The sequence below is a fragment of the Ochotona princeps genome, chromosome 1 (genome assembly GCF_030435755.1).
Source record: "Ochotona princeps isolate mOchPri1 chromosome 1, mOchPri1.hap1, whole genome shotgun sequence".
Taxonomy (NCBI): domain Eukaryota; kingdom Metazoa; phylum Chordata; class Mammalia; order Lagomorpha; family Ochotonidae; genus Ochotona; species Ochotona princeps.
The window spans coordinates 172,430,922-172,444,329 of record NC_080832.1 but is presented as its reverse complement, the minus strand read 5'-3'; the positions used below and the strand labels follow the sequence as shown (position 1 = coordinate 172,444,329).

Genomic DNA, 13,408 nt, shown 5'->3' with positions numbered 1-13,408 from the left:
GTAGCTTGCTGAGCATCCAACACATACAAAGCCTCGACAGGCGGGTTTCTCATGCCACCAACTCCACATTCAGTATCAACTTCAGCGCCTAAGCCTTTTTCAGCTAGCCTGAAATACAAAGGCTCTAGACGCAAGTGTTGCTGTAAGAGCTAATGCCATCAAGCAACACTGCAAGTTGCTGACTTGCATATTGAAGAAGAATCAGCCGAGTTGTTCTTGAGCGAGAACAACTCCATTTGGCTCACTGACTTCACACCATCAGGCTGACAGACAACTCTCAAGCAAACTACGTGTTCACACAGTATGCTTTGTTTCGTTTGAGTGCATTGTCCTGAAATGTAGCTTAGTGAGCATCCCACACAAACGACATCTCCACAGTCATGTTCCACATGCCACCAAATCCACATTGAGAAACCACTTCAGCGCCTTAGCCGTTTTCAGCTAGCCCTAAATACAAAGCCTCTAGACGCAAATGTTGCTGTAAGAGCTAATTCCAACAAGCAATACTGCATGCTGCTGAATTGCATATTAAAGAAGAATTGGCCGAGTGGTTCTTGTGGCAGAACAACTCAATTTGGCTCACGGACTTCAAACACCATCAGGCTGACAGAGAGCTCTCAAGCAAACTACATGTTCACACACTATGCTTAATGCCGTTTGAGTGCATTGTCCTGAAATGCAGCTTGTTGAGCACCCTACACAAACAAAGGCTCCACAGGAGGGTTTCTCATGCCACCAACTCCACATTCAGAAACCACTTCAGCGCCATAGCCGTTTTCAGCTTGCCCTCAAAACAAAGGCTCCTGACGCAAATGTTGCTGTAAGAATTAATAACATCAAGCAACACTGAATGTTGCTGAATTGCATATTGAAGAAGATTCAGCCGAGTTTTCTTGTGGGAGAATCACTCCATTTGGCTCACTGACATCACACACCATCATTCTGACAGGCAGCTCTCAAGCAAATTCAGATTTTGCACAGAATGGTTAATGTTCTTTGAGTGCATTGTCCTGAAATGCAGCTTGGTGAGCATCCCTAACAAACGAGAGCTCCACAGGCAGCTTTTTCATGCCACCAACTCCACATTCAGAAAGCACTTCAGCGCCAAAGCCCTTTTCAGCTAGCCCTAAATACAAAGGCTCTAGATGCAGATGTTGGTGTAAGAGCTAATTCCATCAAGCAACACTGCATGTTGCTGAATTGCATATTGAAGAAGAATCAGCCGAGTGGTTCTTGTGCGAGAACAACTCCATTTGGCTCACTGACTTCACACACCATCAGGCTGACAGGCAGCTCTCAAGAAAACTTAGATTTCGCACACTATGCTTAATGCCGTTTGAGTGCATTGTCCTGAAATGCAGCTTGGTGAGCATCCCACACAAACAAAGGCTCTACAGACGGGATTCATATGCCACCAACTCAACTTTCAGAATCCACTTCAGCGCTTATGCCGTTTTCATCTACCCTTAAATACAAAGGCTCTAGACGCAAATGTTGCTGTAAGAGCTAATTCCATCAAGCAACACTGCAAGCTGCAGAATTGCATATTGAAGAAGAATCAGCCGAGTGGTTCTCGTGGGAAAACAACTCCATTTGGCTCACTAACTTAACACACCATCAGGCTAACTGGCAGCTCCTAAACACTGTCAGATTTCCCACAGTATGCTTAGTGCCTTTTGAGTGCACTGTTCTGAAATGCAGCTTGGTGAGCATGCCCCACAAACGAAGGCACTACAGGCAGGTTTCACATGCCACCAACTTCACATTCAGAAACCTCGTCAGCACCAAAGCTGTTTTCAGCTAGCCCGAAATACAAAGGCTCTAGATGCAAATGTTGCTGTAAGTGCTAATTCCATCAAGCAACACTGCATGTTGCTGAATTGCATATTGAAGAAGAATCAGGACAGTGGTTCTTGTGCGAGAACAACTCCATTTGGCGCACTGACTTCACACACCATCAGGTTGACACGCAGCTCTCAAGCAAACTGCGTGTTGATACACTTTGCTTAATGCCGTTTGAGTGCATTGTCCTGAAATGCAGCTTGGTGAGCATTCCACACAAACGAAGGCTCCACAGGCGGATTTCACATGCCACCAACTTCACATTCAGAAACCACTTCAGCACCAAAGCCGTTTAGAGATATCCCTAAATACAAAGGCTATAAACGCAAATGTTGCTGTAAGATCTAAGTCCATCAAGCAACACTGCATGTTGCTGAATCGCAAATTGAAGAAGAATCGGCCCTGTGGTTCTTATGGCAGAACAACTCCATTTGGCTCAATGATTTCACACATCATCAGGCAGACAGGCAGCTCTCAAAAAACTACGTGTTCACACACTATGCTTAACGCCGTTTGAGTGCATTGTCCTGAAATGCAGCTCTTTGAGCATCCCACAGAAACGAAGGCTCCACAGGCGGGTTTCACATGCCACCAACTCCACATTCAGAAACCACTTCAGCGCCTAAGCCATTTTCACCTAGCCCTAAATACAAAGGCTCTAGATGCAAATATTGCTGTGAGAACTAATTCCATCAAGCAACACTGCATGTTGCTGACTTGCATATTGAAGAAGAATCAGCAGAGTGGTTCTTGTGGCAGATCAACTCCATTTGCCTCACTAATTTCACACACCATCAGGCTGACAGGCAGCTCTCAAGGAAACTACATGTTCACACACTATGCTTCATGCCGTTTGAGTACACTGTCCTGAAATGCAGCTTAGTGAGCATCCCACACAAACGAAGGCTGCACAACCGGGTTTCACATGCCACCAACTTCACTTTCAGAAACCACTTCAGCACCAAAGCCGTTTTCTGCTGGCCCTAAATACAAAGGCTCTTGACGCAAATGTTGCTGTAAGAGCTAATTCCATCAAGCAACACTTCATGTTGCTGAATTGCATATTGAAGAAGAATCGGCCCTGTGGTTCTTGTGGGAGAACAACTCCATTTGGCTCACTGACTTCACACACCATCAGGCTGACAGGCAGCTCTCAAGCAAACTCAGATTTTGCACAGTATCCTTAATGCCATTTGAGTGCATTGTCCTGAAATGCAGCTTGGTGAGCATCCCACACCTAAGAAGGCTCCACATTCAGATTTCATGTTGGCAGCGCCCAGGTCGCCAGGTACCCCAAGCCGAGTGGAGGGACTAATGTTACAACACAGACAACACAGCACGCAGTACACAGAATGCAGATCGATGACAGATTGCTCTCTATTGCAATTCCAGGATTTCTTTTATACTCTCCCTTCCTCCTCCCAGTGTTTAACCAGTCCTCAATAGGCCACCCTAAATCCTCAAGTTCCTCCCAGTAGTGGCCACCCTAAATCCCTTTAGTTTCTCCCAGTGTTTATCCAATCCTCTAGTGGCCACCCTAATTCCCGTGAGTTCCTCCCAGTGTTTATCCAATTCCTTGACAGATAACTTGACAAATAGGAAGCAGGAACTTGCGGTTAAGCCAGTGGCTAGATGTATCAGGCCAAAATTGCTCATCCTGTTTCCCTCTGAGAAACAAGCTAAGCTGTCTAGTTAATCCTTGGGAGACCGGGGCCTGCATGTCCCCCTGTTTTTGTTTTTTTAATGGACGCCTGTCTTAGGTTGTCCAGCAGTCAGTTGACGCCTTACCCATCATGGGGAGCCCCACCTGTGGAATCCCTGTCTTAGGTTGGTCATCAGCGCTGCCAGATCTTACCCGTCTCTGGCCTCCCATCACACCTTGTTCAACCAAACTTTTTCCACAGCTTAAGCCATCATGGTTTGTCAAATAATGACCTGCTCCCACGCTTGTTGCCTGCATAGGCGGCAAAGAAGAGTAAACTGTACTGCAATCATGGCTATGACCATCGGCCCCATGGCCAATATTCCGCTTTGTTCCTAAAACATCCATGCTGCCAGTTAAATGCCATTTCACAGGGGTAACACATATATGATGGTAAATTGGGGAGTAACTGGAGATCTGCATCATACTGAGTTGGAGAAGTCTCTCAGGAACCCATCTAGGTGTTTCTTCATCCTGGGGAAAAACACAAACGGAGTCTCGCCCCCATGTTAGTACTAGATCTGGTCCCCACCATTTATTTGTGGCCAGATCTTTCATTTTACTTGGCCTTTATTCTCATTAGCAGGGTGAAGCCAATGGCGCTCTGCAGGAGCTACATCATTAGTGACAGTTAAAAAATTTAACACATAGATTGCAAATGCCAGTAAGGAATGGGGTGAGCTGCAATGCTCAGCCACATCCCCTTTCTTTATTTTTTCTAGATAAACTTTAAGGGTGCGGTTGGCACGTTCAACAATGGCTTGACCCTGAAGATTATAAGAGATGCCTGTTTTATGAGTTATATTAAAATCTTGGCAGAACTTCTCAAAACCCTGGCTAACATAGGCCTGTCCATTATCGGTCTTAATTTGTTTGGGGACCTCTGTATAGGCAAAGGCCTGTAAACAATGGGAGCACAAAAGACAGACCAATCATCAATATTATTCTGCATCCATACCACCTGTTGGGAATCATAGGGGATGGGTCCAATTAATACCTTAACTTTGGAGCAAACTAGAAAATTTTTGCCTCTTTTTGATAGTAGCACTGGTCTGACTTCTATAGGGCTAGTAACACAGCTCTTATGGTTCCAGAATTCCTCTACATGTCCAGCTTTACCTATCCATTACCTTTGTAAGTGTTTCAAGAGTTGCGTTGCTGAGCCTTTTAAAAAGTAATTAGCTCATCACCTACGTCATGAGCCACATCCTTATGTGGCTACATCAGTTGCTCATGATCCCAGTGAAGTATAAAAGAGGATGTAAGCCACGGAAGATTTCACAGAAGAAACAGAGATGTCGGAAACTTCATGATCATCAAACTTGAACCACTGCTGTCTTGCTGCATTTTTACAGTAGGCAGTGTAGTGGCCTCCATCCAGTCCGCCGTAGTGATTTGAAACAGAAAACAAGTTATATTTCTTCAAGTTGTTCTTTGGGCCAATGACATACTGTGACAAGTCAAGATTTTCTAATGGGAAGTCCACAGATGTCTGTAATTTTTGCTTCCGCCTGCCATCATAGGAAAAACGTTTCAAATGCACCAACAGCACAGGTGGCAGTTTCCAGATTTCTATCTTTTTTGAGGAGTCATGGCGAGCACTGCAATGACTGCAATAGAATCTGTTGTTATCTGTAAGTTTCTCTTCTTTGGAAAATAATCTAAGGCAATCCTGAAGCGTACATTTACTTGTGGATGCTAGTGGTAGAGACAAATACATGAAGGCCTCAAAATTCCTGGACTTTTTGTGACAGGTGAGGCAATGTACTGTGGATTTGAACTGATCCTGAAAAAGTGCGACAATAATAGATTCATTGAGCTGCTTGTGCTTTTGCCAAGTGTATTCTGCAGCCTTAAAGTCATCGAGATGATCATTATTTTCTTCTTTATGTCTCTTCCGATTATCAGCTTTCTTTAGATCTTCATGGAGACCATCCATGAGGAACAGGAGCAGTTCCTGGAAATCTTGCTGGCTGTACCCTGCGAACTGATCGTTAATTTTCCCAATGGTGATTTTAAAGACTTTTGAACTGATATATCTATACTGCCCCATCGACAGAGCTTTCATGATTATTCCAAATTCTTCAGCCACTTCACCTTTATGCCCCAATAAATTTGACTGGTTAATATCATCCTGGTAACAGTTTTGGTTGAAGTAGTCCGCCAAATGCGGAACATTACACAGGCACTGCAGTATTGAGTTCATGTAACAAGTGTTTCCTAGATTACAGAGTCCTGTGAGAGCTGGTCCAGAGCCTCCAAACACAGGATTGAGGTTGCGAATCTGAGAAGCAGAAAGTCTCGAGATCTCAGCTTTAGGATAGGATGTCGACTTATTTTCCCGATTAACTGTTGGAGTCATTGTTGGCTTCCTAATCTCTTCTTCTTGGATGACCTGGGTTATATCTGGGGAGGAGTAGGAGCGCTTCAGTTTGGACGGTTCCCTATCCCATTCAGCAGGAATCTGTGGCCTGGCTTTATGAATTGCAGGGGTGGAAGGAGGTGCAGATGAAGGAGCTATTTCCGGTGGGTATGAACAGTGTTGGTGGGTGAATGATAACGAAAGGGTCCAGTGATTGGGTCAAGAAACTTGGCCCAGTCGGAAGGCAGTCCTAGCACAATCCTCCCCATTTCTTCACTTCTTGCTCTTGTCAAATGTTCTAGTTGAGCCTTGCCTGAACTTGAATCTCCGGTCACTGATGCAGGGGGCAAGTCTCCCATGGACTTTTTCTGCACTTCAGGTGTTCTGCATCTTTTCCCCCTATCACAGACTGGTTGGGAGTCACCTTGAAGATGTCTGCCCAAACCTTTTAAAGGAAACTATCCCTGTCTATTAAGCATATTTGGCACAGGCTGAGAGGTCAATACAACATTCATGGCACTCAACAAATCTCATCCCCACAGATTGATAGGAATATGTGGTAAGACATACGGCTGGAAAACTACTGAATGCCCCTCTTGATCCTTCCACCTTAACAACGTGGCACTTTTCTGTGGCTGAGAAGTTCCTATCCCTTGGAGAATGGTTGGGGTGGCCTCTAATGGCCAGGAACTTGGTCACTGTGCCTGGGATATAACTGTACTCGCAGCCCCGGTATCAAGTAAACCTGTGAATTTTCTCCCTTCTATCTCGAACTGTAAGGTGGTTCGGGTTTGCATGTCGGAGACCCAACATGCCAAGGTGCCAGAATCTCCAAATCCTCCTTGTCTACCTCTCTTAAGAATGGGGTTGTCAGTTGGAACCTTTGGGATCAAGATCAGCTGGGCAAATCTAGATCCTGGTGGAATGATTATAGTGCCTTTGGCTGATTCTGCCATGACTTCTATTTCTGCGGGGGTATCCTCACCTATCACTCCAGGGAGTACTCTCATTCCATGCATAGTAGCACTTCTTCTTCCTAGGATCAGGCCCAAGGTATTCCTAGGCAAGGGGCCCCTGACTCCTGTTTTTATCCGTTGGGGCACCAGGAGCGGGATCAATACCTCTCCAGAGGTGGCACAGAGGTCTAGTCCTGCGCTACCTGGTGTTGCTCTGAGGAGGGTTGAAATGTCGGTGTTCCTTGCCATGGGAGAGGGACTCTGGAAGGAGTCTGTGCTGTTCCAGAGGTTACAGGTGTCTGCTTTGCTCCGTACACCTGAGGTTGGGGACCAGGAGCGGGCCCCTGACCCCGTTTCCCAATAGGGGATTGCCTTGGGCATCATATCTGGACCTGCAATCACTGCTCCAATGATAGCCTTTATGGCATCTTGGACAAAGATCTGGGGCCTGCAAGGATTGCGCGGGTGATCTTCCTTGTGGCAGAATTTTGGGGCACTGTTTTTTAAAATGTCCAGGCTGTCCATATCTGAAACAGGTTTTGGGAGGTGCCCTAGGGTGGGGCTGAGGGTGTTGAACAGTGGCTGCTATCACTTGCCCAAGGGCATGGGTGGAGTCAATATGTCTGCAAATTTTGAGATAATCATGCAGGGACTTATCTCTGTGGGACCTGAGAGCATCCTGGCAATATTTATTAGCATTCTCAAAGGCTATATGCTTAATTACTGGCATTGCTGGTTCCACATTACCAAAGATCTTCGTAGCAACCTGCAGAATACGGTCCACAAATTCTTGAAAAGGTTCTGTAGGGCCTTGCAAGACCTTGGAAAGCTGGTCTCCTGTATTAGCGTTAGGTAAGGCCTTCCAGGCTCCAAGGGCTTCATTTGCTATCTGAGCATAAACTCCTAGGTCATAATTAACTTGTTGTTGGATGCCCTCAAAAGGTCCAGTGCCAGTAAGCATTTCAAGGCTTCGATCTGCATGTCCCCCAGCCACATTCTGCTCAGCAAAAAATCTGCACCTATCTTGAAAGTCCCCTCTCCATAGGAGAAAGTCACCACCATCGAGAGCAGAGCAGCACAATTGCATCCAATCACTAGGAGAAAGATTCAAACTCGAAAAGGATTCTATGAGTGCAAGAGTAAAGGGTGCCTGGGCACCATAATCTTTAACAGCCTGCTTTACATTTTTGAGGTCTTTAAATTGAAGGGGCTGATGCTCCCGGTGAGGGGGACCTCCTTGAACTGAGACCTCTATTATAGGGAAGCACCGAACCCCACCCACCGGCTGATCAGTGAGGACGTCACTCCATGGCCGCTGGGGGTAATTATTGGGTGAATGGCCCACGGCTTCCTCCTCAGGAGGAGCGGTAGGGGTCACAAAATTAGGGACATATGTTGGTGGTCTGGAACTGGGCAATTTGCCAGAGGAACATGCACCTATTCCTGCTTTCTTTAACTTTCTTTTAATGGCTCTAATTTCCCGCTTTACGAAAACCTTCTCTTTATCCTTAATTTTCCACTTTAAGAAAACCTGCTCATCTCATTCGTCCTCACTCTCTTCCTAAATGAGGCCTCTTTCTCATATGAAGAAGAGGCTTCAGTCTCCTCTAAAGAAGAGACCTCACTCTCCTCTAAAGAAGAGGTCTCACTTGGGGTGGTCTCACTCGAGGCCGCCTAATTCCAGGCTTCCAAGGACCGTAGAACTTTCCCACCCCTGGATTGCTTCAAAAGTAGTCTGTACTTCTCTTAACTGTCTCTCAACTTTCACTTTATCAGTAAATAATGAATCACAGACTAAGCGCCACAAAGAAAAGTTAACAATGGGGAAATTATCTGGGTCTTTTTGTAAACAGGATTGTAAATAGGCCTTAAGCTGTCACCAATCGGGAATACTCAAGTTGCCTGAAACAATAAACCAAGGACTACTAGATTGAATGGCTTTAACAAAATTTCTAATCATCTTAATTTTAACTGGCATCCCCAGTTGATGTAGAAGTTCTTCAACCTCGGTGGCCAATTTATCCTGGGAGAACACAGAACCCATTTTATTGTCCTTTTCACAGATAAATTAAAGACCAAGACCTAACTATACTTCAAAATAAATGTAAAAGATGACTATACTTTTAAATAAATGGAAAAATTACAAAATAAATCCAAAACCTAGTTATATTTCAAAATATGTCTAAAACCTAACTATATTTCAAAATAAAGCTAAAACCTGACTATATTTCAAAATGAAACTCCCTCTCCTACAAGTTTAGGGGAGTCTTACAATATGTCCCACTTACGAGAATCAGCTGGCCAGCCTACCAGGACGACCCTTCCTCGTATACTCTCTTTCTCAATCTCGGTGGGACTTCCAGATGTTGGCAACACACAAGTGCCACGTACACCGAGCAGAGTGGAGGGACTAGGGTTACAAAAAAGACAACAAACAAGACAATACAACTGCTGATTGATGATAGATGGATCTTTATTGCAACTCCAGGCTTTCTTTTATACTCTGCCTAGCTCCTCAAAGTGTTTATTCAGTCCTCAAGTGGTCACACTAAATCCCTGGGTAGATAACTTGACAAATAGGAAGCAGGAACTTGCGGTTAAGCCAGTGGCTAGATGTATCAGGCCAAAATTGCCAATACTGTTACACTCTGAGAAACAAGCTAAGCTGTGGAGTTAATCCCTTGGAGACCGGCGCCTGCAACTGACTTCACACAATAACAGGCTCACAGGCAGCTCTCAAGCAAACTATGTGTTCACACACTATGCTTAATGACGTTTGAGGGCATTGTCCTGAAATGCAGCTTGGTAAGCATCCCACACAAACGAGGGCTCCACAGGCAGGTTGCACATGCCACCAATTCCACATTCAAAAAACACTCCAGCGCAAAAGCTGTATTCAGCGAGCCTTAATGAAAAAGGATATAGATGTAAATGTTGTTGTAAGAACTAATTCCATCGAGAAACACTGCATTTACTGAATTGCATATTGAAGAAACATCAGCTGAATGGTTCTTGTGCGAGAACAATTCCATTTGGCTCACTGATGTCACGCACCATCAGGCTGACAGGCAGCTCTCAAGCAAACTACATGTTCACACATTATGCTTAAGGCCGGTTGAATGCATTAGCCCGAAATGCAGCTTGGTTAGCATCACACACAAACGAAGGCTCCACAGGCGGGTTTCACATGCCACCAACTCCACATTAAGAAATCACTTCAGCGCCAATGCCCTTTTCATCTAGCCCTAATTACAAAGGATCTCAATGCATATGTTGTTGTAAGAGCTAATTCAATCAAGCAGAATTGATGGTGCCGAATTGCATATTGATGAAGTATCAGCTGAGTGGTTCTTGTGCGAGAACAACTCCATTTGGCTCACTGACTACACACACCATCAGGCTGACAGGCAGCTTTCAAGCAAACCTAGATTTTGCACAGTATGCTTAATGCCGTTTGATTGCATTGTCCTGAAATGCAGCTTGGTGAGCACCCAACACAAACGAAGGCTCCACAGGCAGCTTTCACATGCCACCAACTCCACATTCAGAAAACACTTCAGCACGAAAGCTCTTTTCAGCTAGCCCTAAACACAAAGGCTTTATAGGCAAATGTTGCTGTAAGAGCTAATTCCATCGAGCAACACCGCATGTTGCTGAATTTCATATTGAAGAAGAATCAGCCGAGTGGTACTTGAGCGATAACAACTCCATTTGGATCACAGACTTCACACACCATCAGGCTGACATGCAGCTCTCAAGCAAACTTAGGTACGTAATAATGTTTGAGAACATTGTCCTGAAATGAGGCTGGCTGAGCATCCACACAAACGAAGGCTCCACAGCCTTGTTTCACATGCCACCAGCTCCACATTCAGAAACCACTTCCGCGCCAAAGCCCTTTTCAGCTAGCACTAAATACAAAGAATCTAGATGCAAATGTTGATGTAAGAGATCGTTCCATCAAGCAAGAGTGCATGTTGCTGAATTACATATTGAGAAAGAATCAGTCGAGTGGTTCGCGTGGGAGAACAACTCCATTTGGCTCACTGACTTCACACACCATCAGGCTGACAGGCAGCTCTCAAGCAAACTACGTGTTCACACACTATGATTTATGCCGTTTGATTGCATTGTTCTGAAATGCAGATTGGTGAGCATACCACACAAACGAAGGCTATATGGGCGGGTTTCCCATACCACCTACTCCACATTCAGAAACCACTTCAGCGCAAAAGCCGTTTTCTGAAAGCTCTAAAAACATATGCTCTAGACACAAATGTTGTTATAACAGCTAATTACATCAAGCAACGCTGCATGTTGCTGAATTGCATATTGAAGAAGAATCAGCCGAGTGGTTCTTGTGCGAGAACAACTCCATTTTGGCTCACTGAATTCACACACCATCAGGCTGACTTGCAGCTCTCAGGCAAACTTATATTTCGCACAGTTTGATAAATGCCATTTGAGTGCACTGTCCTGAAATGCAGCTTGGTGAGCATCCCACACAAACGAAGACTCCACAGGCAGCTTTCACATGCCACCAACTCCACATTCAGAACCCAATTCAGCGCCAAAGCCCATTTCGGCTAGCTCTAAATATAAAGATTCGAGATGCAAATGCTGCAGTAAGAGCTAATTCCATCAAGCAACATTGCATGTTGCTGAATTGCATATTTTAGAAGAATCAGCCGACTGCTTCTTGTGCCAGAACAACTCCATTTGGCTCACTGACTTCACACACCATCAGGCTGACAGGCAGCTCTCAGGCAAACTTTTTTCTCGCACAGTTTGCCTAATGCCATTTGAGCGCATTGTCCTGAAATGCAGCTTGGTGAGCATTCCGCACAAAAGAAGGGTCCACAGGCAGGTTTCCCATGCCAGCAACTTCACATTCAGAAACCACTTCAGTACCAAAGCCCATTTCGGCTAGCTCTAAATACAAAGGATCTAGACACAAATGTTGCTGTAAGAGCTAATTCCATCAAGCAACACTGCATGTTGCTGAATAGCATATTGAAGAAGAATCAGCCGAGTGGATCTTATGCGAGAGCAACTCCATTTGGCTCACTGACTTCACACACCATCAGGCTGACAGGCAGCTCCTAAGCAAACTATGTGTTCACACACTATGCTTAAGCCCGTTTGAGTGCATTGTCCTGAAATGCAGCTTGGTGAGCATCCCACACAAACGAAGGCCCACAGGCGGGTTTCACATGCCACCAACTCTGCATCCAGAAAACACTTCAGCACCAAAGCTGTTTTCAATTAGCCCTAAATACAAAGGCTATAGATGCAAATGCTCCTGTAAGAGCTAATTGCATCAAGCAACACTGCATGTTGCTGAATTGCATATTAAAGAATGATCAGCCGAGTGGATCTTGTGCGAGAACAAATGCATTTGGCTCACTGACTTCACACACCATCAGGCTGACAGGCAGCTCTCAGGCAAACTTTTTTCGCACAGTTTGCCTAATGCCATTTGAGTGCATTGTCCTGAAATGCAGCTTGGTGAGCATTCCGCACAAAAGAAGGGTCCACAGGCAGCTTTCACATGCCACCAACTCCACATTCAGAAACCACTTCAATGCCTACACCATTTCAGCTAGCCCTAAATACAAAATTCAAGAGGCAAATGCTGCTGTAGGAGCTAATTCCATCAAGCAACACTGCATGTTGCTGAATTGCATATTGAAGAAGAATCAGCCGAGTGGTTCTTGTGCAAAAACAACTCCATTTGGCTCACTGACTTAACACACCATCAAGCTGACAGGCAGCTCTCAAGCAAAGTCAGATTTCGCCCAGTATTCTTAATGCCGTTTGAGTGCATTGTCCTGAAATGCAGCTTGCTGAGCATCCCACACAAACGAATGCTCCACAGCAGGTTTCACTTGCCACCAACTCCACATTCAGAAGCCACTCAGCGCCAAAGCCCTTTTTGGCTAGCCCTAAATACAGGGGCTATAGACTCAAATGCTCTTGTTAGAGCCAATTCCATCAAGCAACACTGCATGTTGCATAATTGCATATTAAAGAAGAATCAGCCGAGTGGCTCTACTGTGAGAGCAACTCCATTTGCCTCACTGACTTCACACACCATCAGGCTGACAAACAGCTGTAAAGCAAACTACGTCTGCACACACTATGCTTAATGCCGTTTGAGTGCATTGTCCTGAAATGCAGCTTAGAGAGCATCCCACACAAACGAAGTCTCCACAGGCGGGTTTCACATGCCACCAACTCCACATTCACAATCAACTTCAGTGCCAAAGCCGCTTTCAGCTAGCCCTAAAGCCAAAGGCTTTAGATGCAAATGCTGTAGTTAGAGCTAATTCCATCAAGCAACACTGCATGTTGCTGAATTGCAAATTGAAGAAGAATCGGCCCTGTGGTTCTTATGAGAGAACAAATGCATTTGGCTCACTGACTTCACACACCATCATGCTGACAGGCAGCTCTCAAGCAGACTACGTATTCACACACTATGCTTAATGTTGTTTGAGTGCATTGTCCTGAAATGCAGCTTGGTGAACATCCAACACAAAGGAA

The 13,408-nt window shown here is 45.1% G+C and overlaps 1 pseudogene; it reads right to left on the bottom strand.

Annotated features, from left to right (window-relative positions):
* Positions 1-4,754: 4,754 nt before the first annotated feature.
* LOC131481537 (ubiquitin carboxyl-terminal hydrolase 8-like) lies at positions 4,755-11,783 on the bottom strand (annotated as a pseudogene).
* Between the last annotated feature and the right edge of the window lie 1,625 nt (positions 11,784-13,408).